At 39.5% G+C, this 18,367-nt stretch overlaps 1 protein-coding gene and 1 pseudogene across 1 annotated transcript in view; one reads left to right on the forward strand and one right to left on the reverse strand.

The window, feature by feature from the left end:
- Positions 1–18,367, forward strand: part of EXOC6B (exocyst complex component 6B) — an 859,602-nt gene that overhangs the window by 26,982 nt on the left and 814,253 nt on the right. The gene's annotated exons all lie outside the window — the stretch shown is intronic.
- The window catches only part of LOC102813029, a 2,518-nt pseudogene continuing 1,180 nt past the window's right edge, over positions 17,030–18,367 (reverse strand).

Here is an 18,367-nt window from a genome sequence, read left to right on the forward strand (position 1 = left end):
ATAATCACTACGCTACCAGAGTTAAGTGCCATCAAATAGGTTCCAACTCATAGTGACCCTGTGTAGGGTTTCTTAGGAGTGGCTGGTTGCTTTGAACAAGGAGTAGACTTTGTGGTCCAACTGACTTTTGGGTCCAGTGCTTATCTTATAGTGCCACACCAGGATTCCTCTACCCCCTCCCCCGCCAGCACACTCACAAGTAGACCTCTGGTCACCAGTGAGCGTATGGCTTGCCAGTTCCCTTTTAACTTTCATTCCTAGAAGGGTGTTTACTCTGAAAGGTTGACTTTCCTTGCTTTGACACCTTTAAAGCAAACAGTTGTTTGAATCTCAACAAACCACACTCTGCTTTTTTTCCTTTGCTTTCTTTTAATCATGGATCTCCTGTTCTCCCTAAAGTTCTGGGTTGCTCTGCATGTCTTTTCAAATGCAAATGTCCCAACTCTGAAGGCTTTTGGTGGGGCTCAGGATTCCACCTAAGGCTTAAAGCTAGAAGCCTTTTTCCTCCAGGCAAATTCTAACTCATTTTAGCAAATCTAATCAGTGAGTCCTGGCCAGACTGCTGCAGAGGAGTTTGAACTGCAAGGTCTGCGGATCAAGCTCACCAGTTTGATCGGAAACCCTATACAGGGTCGCTGTGGGTCCTATATAGGAAACCCTATACAGGGTCGCTATGGGTCCTATATAGGAAACCCTATACAGGGTCACTATGGGTCCTATATAGGAAACCCTATACAGGGTCACTATGGGTCCTATATAGGAAACCCTATACAGGGTTGCTAAGGAGCTCTGGTAGCCTAGTGGTTATGAATCCGCCTGTGAACTGCAAGGTCAGCAGTTTGAAACTACCAGCTGTTCCGTGGGAAAAAGATGAGGCTTTCTGCTCCTGTAAAGATTTATGGCCTCGGAAACCCTGTACAGGGTTGCTGTGAGTCGGAACTGACTCCATGGCACATAACAACAACAATACAGGGTCGCTATGGGTCGGAATTGACTGGACAGCACTTAACAACAACAACAATCAAGGATAGTCTGAAGGTGGATTTAATCCTCATTTCCAATTTATTTCTATTACACATATAAATCTATTTTAGAATAGACAGCAGGAGAAACCAATATCCAATAGACAGTCAAACATTAAAAACACTCAAATTCAATCTTTTCTTCTCCACCTTCGCACTAACCCCATTCATATGCCTATGTCCTTGGGTCTCTACCAACTGGTTCCAGTAGGCCCTGGCTCCTGATCAGTTTAGCTGCACAATTTAATTTGTGTGACATCAGCATTGGCAACTCCAGAAGCTGCCGCTCTCCATTCTGCTTAAGTATTTTATCCCCTATATTCCTTTCAGCCACTTGTTGTTGTTGTCAAGTGCTGTAGAGTCAGTTCTGACTCATAGCGACTTTGTGAAGGGTTTCCAAGGAGCAGTTGGTAAGCTTGAACTGCTTACCTTGCAGTTCAAACGGCTTTGCAGTCTGGTGCATTAACCCACAGCACCACACCAGGACTCCCCACAGGTAACCAAAACCAAACTAACCATTTGAAAATCAAAGATTCACTTCCCATGCCCCTTGGTTGTTTCTTTTACAAAAACTTATACTTTGAAGAGTCTGGAGCTGTTGCTATGAATCCCACTCCAGACCCCAGCTTAAACCAAGTGGGGACCGTGTCTGACTTCCTTTGATACCACAAGGGGAAAGGAGGACCAAACTCAAAATCAGTCCAAGGATGATTCCTGTGAAGTGGAAGTCAGACATGCTGCCACCTTATATTAGTGCCTTTAAAATTAGTCAGACTTGAGAACCAATTTAGAAAAATGATTCATGTAATTTTGTTTTTCTAGAACCCTACTGTTGGTCCACATGTTTTACTTAGGCTGGGTTTTTCAGAGAAGCAAAACCAGTGATTTTTTATATATATATATATGTTTGTGTGTGTATATGGTGTATATATATATGTGTGTGTGTGTGATATATATATATATATAAAGAGAAGTTTATTATCAAGGAGATGACTTACAATGATAGAGCCTGAGGTCCCCAGCAGAAGAGCGACATATGTTCATTATATTAGGAGTATGCCACACCCCCAAAGAAGCATCTCTTTAATTGATTGGCTGCTCATAGCCAGTCACCAAGAGTTAACTATGTCTGTATATGTTTCATCACTATGGGAATAAGCACATCTCAACTCCTAAACCTCTGAATATCTTGGCCTAGTCAAGTTGACACAGAACGCTATTACACATTGATTCTGAGTAAGACCAGAGATCTGTTTATCCCATGTGTACTCACAAAGAAAGCCCTGTGTATAATGTAACTTTAATATTCATATAATAAATGCAGCAGTATGTGTCATAGTCTGTTTCTTATAATGCCCTTTAGTGAATGCATATGTAATAGTCAAAGCACAGTTTAGTAGAGCATTTTTGTAAGGGGCCAAAAGTAAAATAAGTGGTCTAGGAATACAGTTCTCTGCTAGGTATGGTTTAATCCAGTTAATAGATTTTATTTATTTAGAATGGAAGTACATAACTGTTTCTCCTTCCTGCCCCCCCATTTTAAATTATTATATTCTTTTATTAAAAGATTCACTTTGAGAATCTTTTGAAAGGTATAGGCCCTTTTCTTACTAAAACACATGTATATCCAATTTCCATGACTTCTAATCTGTAAGAATATATGCAGTGCATATGTGACAGTTCATTTTCATTCAAGACTAATTTCAGTTGTTAAACTTTTTGGTAAGTACTGAGTGTCAGTGAGTTCAAGGCTATATTTCCTGTATTGTTTTTCTTACTTTATAGCTTGTTCATTCTCTTAGTTAAAAATAGGGATATGTATGCCCTAAAAGCAAATCAAGCTATAGAATTAATATTATTTTATAAAAATTGGAGAGTTTGAATAAGCTACCCCATTCCTTCACAACAGGTGGACTGAGGGAGAATATTCAATGATAGGGCTAAGTTTCTTCCCTAGAGGAATTTGGGGTGTTTTATAGCATTGAAGATGAGGCTTTCTGCTCCCGTAAAGATTTACAGCCTCGGAAACCCTGTATAGGGTCGCTATCAGTTGGAACTGACTCCATGGCACATAACAACAACAACAACATAGTATTGAAATAAATAGCCGTTGTCTTTGGTGATTGTGTGTTATGGACTTCTAGCAATCCTATATAGGGTTTCTGAAGCTATAAATTTTTATGGGAGCAGAAAGCCTCATCTTTTTCCTGAGGACCAGCTGGTATATTCAAACTACTGACCTTGTGGTTAGTAGTCTAACTTGTAACCCACTATACCAAAGCCACAATTTTTTTTTTGGGAAAAATCTTAAATTAGATGTAAAAAATAATCCAACCCATATTGGTCTTTTAAAAACATAGGTGTCTTGCCTTAAGCAGTATAATTCATAAAATATATTGACTGGAAAATATGTTCCTAATTAAGGAGGTCATTTATCTGGAATGTGTGGGACCTACTCTGTTTTAGATTTATAACAATTTAAAATTGAGATATATTATACTCACAAAGAGCACTGTAAAAATGTCTTAGTGGAGACATCAGACCTCCTCTAACTTTACAGGTGGGGAAGGAAGATCAGGATCAACCTTGCAAGGCCAGTTCCTTTGAGGTGGAGGTCAGACATGGTTCCGCCCATGGAACTCTGCAGTGTTCAATAATTGGTTGCAGTGGCCACACAGAACTCGAAGGCAATACCTGAGTTAGTGGAGTGTACTAAGGAAGTAACAGGATTAACGACTCAACCTGCAGTTCTTCAGTCAAGACAGCCTCTTCTTAGTCAACCCAGCAGCCTGGTATCACTCTTGTCTTTTGCCCATCAGCCTGGCCTCTACCTTGCTCAGGCAAGTATTACAAAACAAATTTTAGCTCTACTGATTATGTACCCAGAGGTATCCCACCCTGCCAGTAAGCCTCAGTCTGAAGGCATTTAGCTCTAGCTTCATGGGTCAGCAAACCTAGCTTTCCTATTAAGAACCTGGAGGTACTCCATTCTGCCAGAAACCCTGTTTTTCAAAACGGCACTCAGCTTTCTTGCTTTGTGGACCAGGAAGCCCACTATTCGATCTTATGCCGGTTCTCTGGGTTCTGCTGGTTCTGCTACTGCTGTTTCGCTCTTGTCTTCAGGGTCACAGCTCTCTGTTTCCTGTATTGAGAAGGTTTATCACAGGGATTGGATCCACAGGACATGCTTCACTCCTGGGTCTTCTTTCTTGATGGAAGTGAGATTCTCCCTTCTTCCTCTGGGATGACTTATTTTTAAGCCTAGCAAGATGGCAAAACTCAGCAATCCCCAAGTTAGGGTTCCATGCACCTTAGTTGTACCACAAGGGTACATTGCACATTATTTACATTATTAGTTAAAACTGTCTAATCCCCTTGGTGGGCCACAAGCATTTTCTATTTGCATTGTCCTACTCTTTGGAACAAAGAGCTCTGGTAACGTAGTGGTTATGCATCGAGCTGCTAATCTCACTGTCAGCAGTTTGAACCTACCAGCCATTCCGCTGGAGAAAGATGAGGCTTTCTGCTGCCGTAAAGATTTACAGCCTCGGACACCCTGTACAGGGTCGTTATGAGTTGGAACCAACTCCATGTCACATAACAACAACAACAACAACAACAACAACAACTCTTTGGAACTGCAAGATAAGCATTGGACTGCTAATTAAAAGGTCAGCAGGTTGCTGGGAGTTGGAACTGACTTGATGGCACTTAACAACAACAACAACGCTCAGTCATTTGGTGGTAGTTGCAAAGACTGTGGCTAGAGGAGCCATATTAAGTAATTCACTGTACTGCAAGCACAATGACTGATAAATAGATAAATCAATCTAGTAAGGGGTGTCACAGAGTTGGTGGGGAAATGTCATTATCCTTCTATTCCATTTTTTCCATGAACTTTCTGAAGCCCCCATGTGTTTATAGGCACATTGCAAATTATGCCTTTCTTTCTGCATATTTGTGCGTGCTTTTGTATCTCTTTTCTCCTTACTGTAAATTAGAACTTCAAAACACACATTGTCCAGTCAAATACCTAAGTGAGCAAAAACCATCACAGGGCAACCAAATGTCACCTCCTGGGGAAGCTCTGGTGTCAGTAAACAGCAAAATTCTAAAGATACTGATATGAAATATGGTCTTATCAAGCAATAGGAATAAAAAGCCCAAAAACCCAGCATAACAGTTTCAGTGTGCCTTGGGCTTGACTGAATTGCTCTTATGAACCATTTGCAGTATAGAGATTGATTTAGGGAAAGATTGCTTATATAAAACATTTAAAAAATATATTTAATGAAGTTAGCTAAGCAGTTTGTTTTTAGTAAGGTGGTAGAGTGGCTTGCTTAGCATTTGTAAGGGAGAGGTGTTCCATGAAGACCTTTTGTCAGTGGAGTAACAAAATAACAGAATAGTGAAATGAGAGGAGCTCATAAAACCAAGAAAAATAGGTTATTAGAAGCATTTAAATGTTAAATGTGACCCTGACTGTGTGCCTTTGTTACTTTTTTAAAAAAAAATGAGCTTTTTGAGATAATTATTGATTTGCATATAGTAAGAAATAATACAGAGAGATCATACTTAGCCTTTTCCTAGTTTCCCCAAGGTAACATCTTACAAAACTGTAGTATATTGTCACAACCAGGATATTGATATTGTTACAGTCAAGATGTATACCATATGTATCACCTCAGGATCTCTCATGCTCCGTTTTTATAGCTGCACCCATTTCCCCTTTGCCCCCATCTTCTGTTTAATCCCTGGCAACCACTACTGTGTTTTACATTTCTATAAATTTGTCTTTTCAAGAATGTTATATATATGGAATTGTACAGTGTTACAAATATTTTGGGATTGGCTTGTTTTCACTTAGCATAATTCACTGGAGATTAATCTTGGTTATTTATACCAATAATTTATACCTTTTCATTGCTGAGTAGTATTCTGTGATATGGATGTTTGTGTAGTCATTTATCCATTGAAAGACATCTGAGTTTTTTCCATTTTTGGACTGACGCTAAAAAAGCCATTATAAACATTTGTGTAATTTGTGTACAGGTTTTTGTCTGAATATCAGCCACACCATTTTACATCCCCACCAGCAGTTTATGAGGGTTCTGACTTCACAACCTCTCCAGCACTTGTTAGTTTAAAAAAACCTCTTTTTGATACTAGCTATCCTAGTGATATCTCATTGTGGTTTTGAGATACATTTCCTGATGGTAAGCATCTTTTCATGTGTTTGCTCTTGTGTTTTGACGAATTCTTCTCTATATCTCTAGTTTGTTAATTATATGTGATCCTAGATTTGTAACATTTGCATTCTGTTTTATACACCTAATTCCCAGAGTTGTTCAATGTTTTAAAAGGGAGCGAAACTTCTTTCTCCTTTTTGAAATCTGCATTTTAGTTTATTTTATGACCAATTGGATTTCCTCTGTAAGTTGTTTTTTCTAGAAGTGTTCTTAGAATTGTTGTGGTTAAGTGCTGTCAAGTCAATTCTGACTCTTAGCGACCCTGTATTGGATTTCTGAGGAGGAGTGGCTGGTGAGCTTGAACCACTGACCTTGATGTTTAAACTGACCATGCAACCCAATGCATTAATTCAGGACACCTTGTAGATATTGTATCCCCCCAATTGTTCATGCTTTCTTGTGTCAGTGCTATTTATTTTATCCTTATATAGCAGAAAATTCCGATAAGTGGTGATAGCATATTATTATTTTGTTCCTCATTATGGAAAGGAAAGGAGCCCTGGTGATGTTGTAGGACAAGCACTGAATAACCACAAGGCTGACTGTTCAAACTCACCAGCTGTCCCGAGGGAGAAAGATGAAGTTTTCTGCTCCCGTAAAGATTTATAACCTCGGAAATCCTGTATAGGGTTGCTGTGCGTTGAACTCTACCTGAAGACAGTGGGTTTATATAAAGTGTGCTGGCTAATCCATTTATGATTGGTATGTTTTCTGTTTTCCCCGATGGTCATCAGGCTCCATCTGTCTTTCTGCTCCAGTATTCTCAGCATGGAGTTGCCTATCCTCAACATTATCTGTGGGATGACTGCTAGAGCCCCAAACCTCACATCTGTGTTTCAGATGGACTGAAAAGAGAAAGCAGGGGGATGGCAAAAAAGGCATATCTCCCAACGGATTCAATTCTTTTCCATATGGTTTCCTGAAACCACATCTAGAAGATTTTCTTTTGTTTCATTGGCTATCCCTAGGTATATGGAAGGCTAGGAAATGTCATCTTTTAACCTGAGTTTGTTGCTACTTGAATAAATCAGAGTTCTATAAATAGGAAATAGACTCTGTCTGGTAGGCAACTAGGATCTTTCTCTCTGTGTATAAATGTTGTTAGCTTTTAAGGTGATGGTATTATATTGCTTAAATGTATTTTAAAGAAAAAATTTAAAAAGTTGCTTCCTTCTCTTGCCCTAGTCTGGGTTCACAGTTCCCAAGCTGTAGTGTAATCCTGGGATTTCCCTTATTACTCTAAATTCTTTCTTGATTTTTCTCACTTGTTCTATTGGTTGTTGTTCTTAGGTGCCACTGAGTTGGTTTTGACTCATAACAAATGACCCTGTGTGCAACAGAACAAAACACTGCCTGGTTCTGCACCATCCTTTGCACAATTGTGATACCTGAGACCATTGTATCCATCCTTCTTATTGAGGGTCTTCTGCATTTTTTCTGACCCTCTATTTTCTGACATCTACTCAGCATGATGTCCTTTTCCTAGGACTGGTCTCTTCTGATAATGTGTCCAAAGTAGTGAGATGAAGTCTCACCATCCTCACTGTCAAGGTGCCTTTTTCCTTGTCATACACCAAAGTGGCACACCAAAGTGGTGCAGCCAGCCCCCAACTCACTCTTTTGTGACTCACAACGACGGGGCTCTGAACTATGGGAGGACAGGGTCTTTGCTGGGGGTGAATCTGGGTGGGAGCTGTCCACACCTCGGGTTACCAGGAGCGTGTGGGGGGAAAAACAAGAAATCTCATCTTTCCCAGTGCTTCGTGAATCTGCTCTGCCAGGCTTCCCTCTGTTACCAAAGCTGCTCACAAGATTGTGCAGTTGCATCTGGTCAGCTGTTCACGAGTCAGTCCTTCTTGCACCATTTCTGCTAGCCTCTCCTTCCAGCAAGCACTCTATCCACTTCTCTAACCTTTCTTCTGAAGTTCAGGGTGCCAAACTTTTCATCTGTGTCCGTTTTATTTGGTCTCTCATATGTTTGTTGTAGATGGTCCGTGTAGTGTGTGTGCCTCGTCTATCATCTTGCCAGAAGTGTCCTTTTTCATTTTTCATTATTATAAAAACACATGTAACAAATCATTTGTCAATTCAACAGTTTGTACATGTGCAGTTCAGTCAGAGACACTGATTATGTTCACCATGTTATATAACATTATAATGGTCCTTTTCAAAATTATTCCTCCACCATTACCAGAAACGTAGTGTCTCTTAAGCAATGACTTTCTCTTTCCCCTTCCATCCATCACTTTAAAAAGAGGTCTTTTGCAGCAGATTATCCTAATGCAATATGTCATTTTTGACTGCTGCTTCCATAGGCATTGATTATGGAACCCAGTAAAATGAAATCCTTGACAGCTTCAACTTCAATATATTGCAGTTGTCAAAGATTTTTTGTTTTTAATATGCAGGGTAAAATTTCTGTGTTTTCTAGGTATTAAGTTTTCGATTATGGAAATGTACAAATCTGTCAAAGTAGAGAAACTAGTATAATATATCTTCTGTCATGTACTTATCTATCTAGTAAAGTAAAAGTAAAATGGTCTAGCTTAGTTTTGCTAGACTATATTCTAGCAAAACTAGAATATTTTTTGCTTAACATATATTCGTGGAGGCTAGACTACATTCTAGCAAAACTAGAATATATTTTGCTTAACATCTATTCATGGAGGCAGTGCAGGTGCTATCTCCTGCTTTCTTGTATGTTTTTGAATTCTGTTCTATATTCCCCCCAAACACACTTTTCTGTCCAGGACTTTCTGTTGCGCACCTGATCAGAGAGATCATTAGTGATAACCAGGCATCATCAGGTCGTATAGACTGTGGTTCGTGTGTTCTATTAGTCCATTGTATTGTTTTTTTAAGTCTCTGCTTTTCTTCTTTCTTTTTTGTTCTGGATGAGGAGAGACCAATGGTTACATTTTGGATGGCCATTCTCAAGCTTTTAAAGCCCGAGTTGCTACTCATTGAAGTAGGATGTAGCTATTGTCTTTGTGGAGTATGTTTTACCAATTGACTATATATCCTCAGACACTGTGGTCATAAATCTCCAAGCCCAGTGAGTCATTTGCTCAGGGTGCTTGATTATGACTAAGTAGTTTTCATAACTTTGTTACCAGTATTATCTGTGGTATACTTGGATATATTTATGTTTTTGTTGTTGTTATGTGCCATGGAGTCGGTTCCGACTCATAGTGACCCTGTACAGGGTTTCTGAGGCTGTAAATCTTTATGGGAGCATGAAGCCTCATCTTTCTTCTGTGGAACAACTGCTGACTGTGAGATTAACAGCCCGATTCATAATCACTGCACCACCAGAGCTCCTTATTTATAGCACATACAATATATGTATAAAAATACCCTGTGGCAAATCTATATATAATTTATGAGTAGACTCCCATTAGCCTTCCTATGTCTCTTTGGCTTCCATGTCTTTCTACTGGGGGGTGGGAGAAGGCTTCAAAAGTTCATAGAAAAATTCTATTATCTTCTAATTCCATTTTTCCATGAACTTTTGGAAGCCCCTCATATTGTGCAGGATTGTGTATATAATAGTATTTACTATTCTTATCTTTTACTCTTGTGTACCTCCAGTGAGTTCCTTTGTGCTTTGTATGACTTTGAGTTTATGATAATTCTTTTCGGTGATGTTATGTTGGAATGATTTCTTGAGGTGACATTTGTGTTTTTCTCTTAGCCTTTTCCAAACTATCTTCACTTAGTCCCTTCTCGTCTTTAAAAGATGCAAATTCTAGAACATAATATCCTTATTCTGCTTTTGTGAAAGACTTTTTTATATCCTCATTAGATTTTTCCACATTGAATATTTTTTAAAAAATGACAAATTGTTCTTTAATTCTAGACAGGATAGTACATTATTTGAGGTGATCAGAGAACAACAAAGGCTTTTGTTTTGATCAGTGCCAGGCAGAGAATAGCTAGAAACTGAGGGATATTTTACAATCAGTTCTTTCTTGGTTCGTTCAGAAAATCACGTTTGCCAAGGAAGAAGATCATACTAATGCTTCTTGGTTAATGTGGGAACAAAAACGAAACAAGGAAAATATAGAGTGGTCAGTGGTGCCACTGTCCCCTGCACGGTGATCCCAGGGGAAGCTATTCTTTTGAGTCACATGTCACTTCTCCCGTTCCTTGTATTTAACGTTTTCTTCTCTCAATTACAAGACCTCCCCAAAGCTTAATTTGTCTACTCTTTGCCTCCCCTCCTGAGAAGTACTTTAACCTAAAGCATATTTATACAGCACTAACTATGCCCCTTTGGGAGTTTACTTTGCAGTATAACTGTATTCCCACTTGATAAATTATCTCCTCCTCTTTCATGAGTGCTCTCCTTCCCTGGTCTAAGTAAAATGACTGATTGCAAATTGAGCTAGTTGTCTCCTGTGACAGTGGAGACCTTTGGGGATGACTTTGAGACCGCTCTCTTCAGATCTTAACTATAGAGAGTGGCTTATGGGTTTTCTCAGGAGAAGAATTTATGTGTATTGGCTGTGCATGGCTAGATTTATTGGTTATGTTTTTTTATTTTAATTGAACCAGGATTCTGAGCAGGTGCTGGTGGAATGGGTAAGAGGGAGACAGAGATATGAAAGTCAAAATAAAGAGAGATGTTTGTTAAATATTTTGTGTTCAAGGAGCTCTGGGTTTAGGTGGTGGGCTGCTAACTTCAAGGTCGATAGTTCAAATCCACCTGCTGATTCTCAGCAGAAAGATGAGACTATTTGGTCTCATATATATTTGCAATCTCAGAAACCCTATATAGATAGGGTCGCTATGGGTAAAAATCAACTCCATGGCAGTGGGTTTGGGGTTTTGGGTTAATGAATAAATGGACAAGAACTCTAGGTATCCTGATTTCTGTGACTGTTAACCTTTATGTTGTTGCCTCTACTCCCTAATAAATTTATTCAATTAAAAAGAAAAGGGTAAGGAACAACAGGGCTTGGTGATACAGGGATCAAGGCATAGACTGAATGGGTAAAAGAGGGGAAATAATGTTAAGATACTTGACTGTCGTATGAATATTGGTTTCCCTTGCCTACTACTGTAAAATAGACACGAGTGGGATAGAAAGGAATATTGGGAAACATGATTATGGAAAGCTTGTAATCCATCTTCAGCCTATAACTGATGGGAATACCTATAAGGGATTCTAGAATTTGCCCAGGGAAATAGGCTTCCTGCAGAGCCTTTGTAGTCTATAGGACGTAGAACCTAAGGTGGAATCCTGAGTCCCTTCCAGAACCTTCTGAGGTGGGATAGTCCCACCTCAGAAAGGACAAGGAGACAAGCCTGGAATAGCTAGAGGAACAGAAGATACTTCCTTTTCTTTATCTATTTTTTATTGTTTTATTGTGAATTATGTGATAGTTTACATGGGAGAACATTAGCTTTACATTCATCCTGTCGTATATCGTTTCATTGCCATGGTTACAGTCACCTCCATGGATCATCAACCAACCAACGGGTACACCCTGCAAGCCTCCCCCACCCCCCAGTCGTCAGCATACAGCCCCTCTCTGTGTCTAAAGTCCCCAGCCGCTCCATCACTCCACGTCATCGTCTCCGCCTCCATCTTAGGCATCACTGCTTCTCTGTGTAGGGTCCTGCTCTCCGCTCTTCTCCCTTGGTGGTCCCAGGGACCTCCACTCCTAGACCGCAAAGTTAATCACTCCCCTCCTTTTGCTACAAACGTCTACCTTTACCTTTCCAACCCTCACAATCAGTCCTGATAACAATAATTCACTACTGTATCACAAGAGACCCAGACCCATCCGCATTTTCTTTCATCAGCCCCGCCTAGGTAGATTGGATACTACTCAGTGGAGATTCTACCTTCCTCCAGGCCCTCTGGATCTAGATTCCTTCTTGAAAGCTTGTAAACCAGTCACTTCTTGCCTTTGTAGCCACCCTACTTTGGGTAGTCAGTGTCTAAGTTGCCCTTCCCTATCTACCCTGTGTATCGAGGGGGTGGGAATGATCTTCACTGTAAAGATTTGTTTCCTCTTTTGAGCTACTGCATCCATAGGTGTAGGTCAAGTTCATCAAATTGTATCAGATTACTCATTTTTTCCTCTTCTTTCTTCTTCTAGTTGAGCTCTGATCATCCAGTCATTGAAGCCAGGTCAAGTGGGTATTAATCTGAAAGTGTGGGTGTTCTTGTGCATATGCCCTCTCGTCTTATCAGCTGGATGCAGAGGAACAGAAGCTACTTCTTGAAAGAAAGACTAGCAGGAAAAATCCAAAACAGAAACGACAGTCTGATTGGCTACTACAAGAACAAGCAAGTTGTTCACCTGGGAGCCATCAAGGCAAGCAATCAAGTCCCTTCATGACAAATACCCCTCCAAGACTGAAACTCAAAAGGCATGTAAGCTTGCTAGTGACCACGTTGGTCTTCTGGTAGAGACCTGGTGGAGTGGAAGAGAGGGGGAACGGCAGCAATGGAGATATGGGCCAAGTTCCACCGTGTTCCATAGACTCCCATAGACCTGGATATGAGAGAGAGAAGAGGAGAGGTTGATTGGTCCAAAGTGTGGTGAGATGTGTGGACCCCTGAGCCCATGGACAAGGATATAGCCAAGGAGGGCTGGAGCTGAGAGTGAAACGCCCAGCTGATGTGAAGTGAAGTGAGGGGAGACGCACAAGAATGCCCAAAAGAAATAAGTGTAAATTGCTACAATTTGATGAACTTGACCTATATGGATGTTGTTGTTGTTAAGTGCCATTGAGTCGACCCTGTATAGGGTTTCCGAAGCAGAAAGCCTTATCTTTCTCCCGTGGAACCGCTGATAGTTTTGAACTGCTGACCTTGAGATTAGCAGTCCGATTCGTAACTACTATGCTACTAGAGCTCCTACTTATGGATGTAGTAGCTCAAAATAGGGGCAGAAGGCTTTCACATCAAAGATCAATTCTATACTTTCTGTATACAGGATTGATAGAGACGGGCAACTAAGACATTGGCTACCTAAAATGGGAGGGGCTGTGGGGGCACGAAGTGACTGGCTTACAAGTTTTCAAGCGCAAGTTTTGTTTTAGAGTGTGTGGGGGGAGGTAGAATCTTCACTGAATAGTTCTCATTTTGTCAAGACAGGTCTGGTGAAAGGAGATGGGGTAAGATTTTTATGATTTGATAATGAGTAATTATTATCATGACTAATTACGATGGTCACAACTATAAAGGTGTAAGTTTTGTAGCAAAAAGAGGGGAGTAGTTAATCTTAGAGTCCAGGAACAGAGAACCCTAGTACTATCAAGGGAGAAGAGCATGAGCAGAATGTGGGACCCTATCCAGAGAAGCAGCAACACCAGAGATGGAGGCAGAGATGAGGGCATGGAGAGAGAGCAGCTGAGGACTCCAGACTCATGGAAAGAGAAAGGCTGTGTGCTGCAGCCAGGTGCTGGTGCCCAGGAGGTAGGCGTGTAGAATGTGTCCTTTGGTTGTTTAAATGATTATGTATACCTGAGTGTTTTGGTGTACATCCCCCCTGTCAAAAAACAAAACAGAGGGAATAGAAGCAAATACTGTTGAATGATGACGCGCAGAAGAGATTGTAATCATTGCAACAAAATGGTGGATGTAAAACTGATGTTCTCCCATGTAAACTATAATTCAATTCACAATAAAAACTTAAAGAAAAAAAGAAAGAAAAGGGTAAAATACTTGTAATGTAATAACCCTCCCTACCCCAAAACCAAACTCATTGCTGTCAGTTGATTCCGACTCATAGTTGACCCTGTTGGACAGAGCAGAACTTCCCTGAAAGGTTTCTGAGGTGGCATGTAGGCTAACTGCAAGGCTGGCCGTTCAAACCCACCAGTCTCTCCTTGGTGGAAAGATGAGGCCATCTGCCCCTGTAAAGATTTGCATTCTTGGAAGTTACATATAAGGTCATCATGGATCAGAATTTACTCTATGACAATGGGTGTAGTTTTGTTGTTTAGTGATGACAGTATGTCTGGTATATCTGAATTTTATCTTTGTATGTTTGAATAAGATGATAAAATTTAGATATCCCAGACACTGTTATCACCAAATAAATAAAAGATCTTTTGTTTGCATTGGAATCCTGGTGTAACACTGTAGCTAGGATAAGCATTAGACAGTTAGCCTCAAGGTTGGTGGTTCAAACTCACCATCTGCTCCTTGGAAACCCTATACTGGCTCACTATGAGTTGGAACTAAGTCTACATCACCACCACTACCAACATATTTGGATAAAGTATTGAAGTATTATATAATAAGCAATCTGGGTGGGACTATTCAATACTACTTTTTAAAAGAAGTTGTGACAAAGAGCCTTTGGGACATGATAGTGCTAAGTGCAGAACTTATAGTCATGTTTGTTATATTTGCTCTTCCTATTAAGCAGTGGAAAACTACAGTGGTAAACCCTTCTAAATATGGATGAATTCCACCACATCACTGTTTTCAGAAGAGATGGTGGCAAACATGGCACCACACCCAGAAAACTCAGGCACAGCCATGAAAGAGCCTAAAATCAGAAACCAGTGAGGAAGGTTGTTATATCCCATGTTTCTAGAGAAAAAGCTGACAAGATCTAAGTAGAAATGAAAGCAAAAAATTGATCTATGTTAATGTTCTGCTAGTGGTGGTTGTTCAGTGCTGTCAAGTCAGTTCTGAATCACAGCGACCCTCTGTAGGGTTTCCGAGGAATGACTGGTGGCTTTGAACTGCTGACCTTTTTGTTACCATCCAGTGCTTATACCACAGTGCCACAGAAGTACTCCCTGCTAGTGGTGACACTAGGAATATAAGCTTCTTGATACTTTGAAGGATGTATGTTGTTAAGAATCCCCAGTTCCAAAACATTGCTAATTTAAATTATGTTGATGTTAGGTAGTTTGCTAGGCCATGTGCAGGCTAAGTTACTGGTTAATGGGCTGGACTTCAAAGTTGGTTTGAACTACAAGGTTGGCCGTTCAAGCTCACCACCCACTCCTTGGAAACCCCATAAAGGATTGCTATGGGTTGGAAACGACTCAACAGCTCTTAACAACAACAACATTGAACTTTACTTGTAATTATTCATATTAGGTACTTTCAATAACAGTAGCAGTTAACATTTACTGAGTACTTACTTTGTGCTAACCTCTATTCTGAGAAGTTTTACACATACTAACTTATTCACTATTTATGACAACCCTTTGAGGTGCATGAAGAAACAAGTTCATAGAGGTTGGCGGAGACAGAGATCACAGATGGGAAAATGAACTGGATTGATTCATAAACAGAAGGAATTTAGAAGAATCAGCTGTAGGAATGATTTTCTAGAGTGTGGGTCTAGAGTTTTTCTTATGAGACTGCTGGTAGTCATGATTATGTTATTTTGATACTGTGTAATGAAATGTGTCAACATTTGGAAGACTTGTACAACCCAGTGTACCACTGTTTTTCAAATGACCCATGCCTGTTACAAAATCATGCATAGGTAAAAGATTCATTTGAAGTATAAGATCAATTTTAATTCTAACACAAAAATTTTCATTGATATAGTTTTAGCTTCTACATTGCAACTTAATTGTTAAGAAACTGCCACTTGTCAGATTTTGAGGTTGTATCAAAGAAGAACCCATCCCCACTACCATCTAGTTGATCCCAACTCATAGAACCCTGTATAGGGTTTCAGAGGCTGTAAATCTTTATGGGAGCAACAACCCTCATCTTTCTCCTGTAGAGCAGTTGGTGGATTTGAACTGCTGACTTTGCAGTTAATGCTTATCCTACAGTGCTGCTAGGACTCCTGATAATTATCTGAAATACTTTAGCAATATTCTGTAATTTTCCATTTTCTCATATATTTTAACCCAAGCCAAACATTACAATAGGTTGAGTGCAGAAGCATTATAATATCCCAATGTCTTCTGTTAAGCCAGACATTAATTTGCAAAAATGTGCAACAATGCCACTCTTCTAATTGCTTTGTTTTGGAGTATGTAACTAATGAGAAAATATATTCTTTAACATGTAATGGGTTCATTATTATTTTTAAATGAATTAATATTTAGAAATTTCTCTGTTTCAATTTTTAATACAGTAAATACTAATATATATATACATATACATACATTATATATATATGTATATATATATATATATATGTATATTTTAAGGTTGGAAAAAGTACTTTATGAAGCCTTAAGAAGCACTGACTTATAATTAAGCCGTGGTCCAGGGTTAGATATAATTTAATAATAGTTCAATTCCAAAATAAGTTATTACGAAATTTAAAATAAAATAAGAGAGAGACCATGAAATTTCCTAACACTCAATTTAATACATTACACTAATTTTCTAAAACAAAGGAATCAATATTTATGTTAGATGAAATATTTATGCAAAATCTGGCATCAAGTATTTTTTATATGTTTTGTTGTTGTTAAGTGCTGTTGAGCCCGTTTATGATCCATAGCGGCCTTGTGGTTCAACCCGACCTTGCAGTTCATTGCATTAATCCACAGCACCACACTAGGACTCCGTTTTATATGTCTGTATGTATTTATATATATATATAAACAAGATTATATGAACTAGGAAGCATCATGTATCTCAACAGCAGTACTGGAGTGCCAAGTTTAAGAATGGGGTTTATAAATGCTTTCAAAACATTGGTTTGAAGAAGCATCAGTTATCTTATTTTCAAAGCTTCAGTTTTTTTCTCAGGACTGAAGTCAAAGACCTGACTGCGGCAGGAGAGAGAAAAAAGGAAGTTATCCTTACTTTAATTGTTCGTCTGCATCAGAAAGCCCAGTATCCCTAAGATAGGACCCCTGCAATAAGAAGGGAGGGAACCAGATTCTCCCAAAGGAAGGCTGTTCATCAGGTGTAAACTTTACATTTCCCAACCTATGCTTGGCAGCACCAAGACATTTCAGGAATGGCTCATCATAAATGCAACATTCTCCATCTTCCTGAAATAACCTTGTCTCCCTTTGAGTTTCCTACTGCTTCCTTTCTTGGGGTTCTGCTCCTTGTCTTTTTTCAAATCTGTGCTTTGCTTCAGTTGCTTCATCAATATCTGATCTTGCAATGTCCTCATTTTCTTCTTGATTATTTATAGGCAATTTCTTGGTGTCTATGAAGACTGTATTTTCTCCCATTGTGTATTTTGTGTACATTTTGCCACTCCACTCCCCTTCAATTGAGCAAAAAGTCTTGTCATTTAGAGAAAAAAACCTCAGTGGTAATTCTGTGCTTCTTGCCCCCATAGAAAGGTTTAATGCGCATGATAGTTGTACTACAGCCCATTTTGGCTATACTATAGCGCCACCCAGGGCACTGAGGATAAATCTTCCATAAACATTGGGAAAAGTGAGAATGTAATGTCCATCATAGTTTAGACATGAGATACAACCTTGCCCTATGTTGTGGATCCCAATTGACATCCCAAGGCATTTTGACTTGGTCCATATGTATCTTCTTGTTAAAGCACTCAGCATAAAAAGCTGAAATGGGTGGATGATGGGAAGCCTGTTCAGCTTCACATGGAAACCCAAGGAATGGTTCTTTCTGAAACTAACTATGCATTCTCTCAGTGTCATTTGGTAATGACCAATCACACTGAAAGATCTCACCCAAAATGGGGTCCTACAGATTTTTGGCAACTAATAATTTCCTTCCTGCATGAAAAACTGAGAGGTACCATTTCACAACTTGAACCATTTGGTTCCTAGGTTGCTTATGGTCACACTAATGCTCATAAACAGGTCCATACGTGCAAAAAAGTCTACATGTAATTCTATAAGAGATCTTCTTTCAAGAATAAATGTTGGGAGGAACTACCTTAGTTAGGTCCAACCCAAGCGTAACCTGTGACAAGATATGCTCTTGTGTTCTTCTACTGAACTTGCCCCTCCTTCATCATCTTTATCATCATGGAAATAAAAAAGATCAGCATCACTTGTTCTATTGGACAAGGAAGACTTGAGTGATTCTGTGGTGTCTGGGCACGCATCAAGACTAAGGCAGATTTGCAGGAATCTATTAAGCGTTTGGGGGATGAGTCACTTTATGCAATGCATCAGCATCATAGAATTCATCCTCACTACTAGATC

The sequence above is a fragment of the Chrysochloris asiatica genome, unplaced genomic scaffold (assembly GCF_000296735.1).
Source record: "Chrysochloris asiatica unplaced genomic scaffold, ChrAsi1.0 scaffold00052, whole genome shotgun sequence".
Classification (NCBI taxonomy): domain Eukaryota; kingdom Metazoa; phylum Chordata; class Mammalia; order Afrosoricida; family Chrysochloridae; genus Chrysochloris; species Chrysochloris asiatica.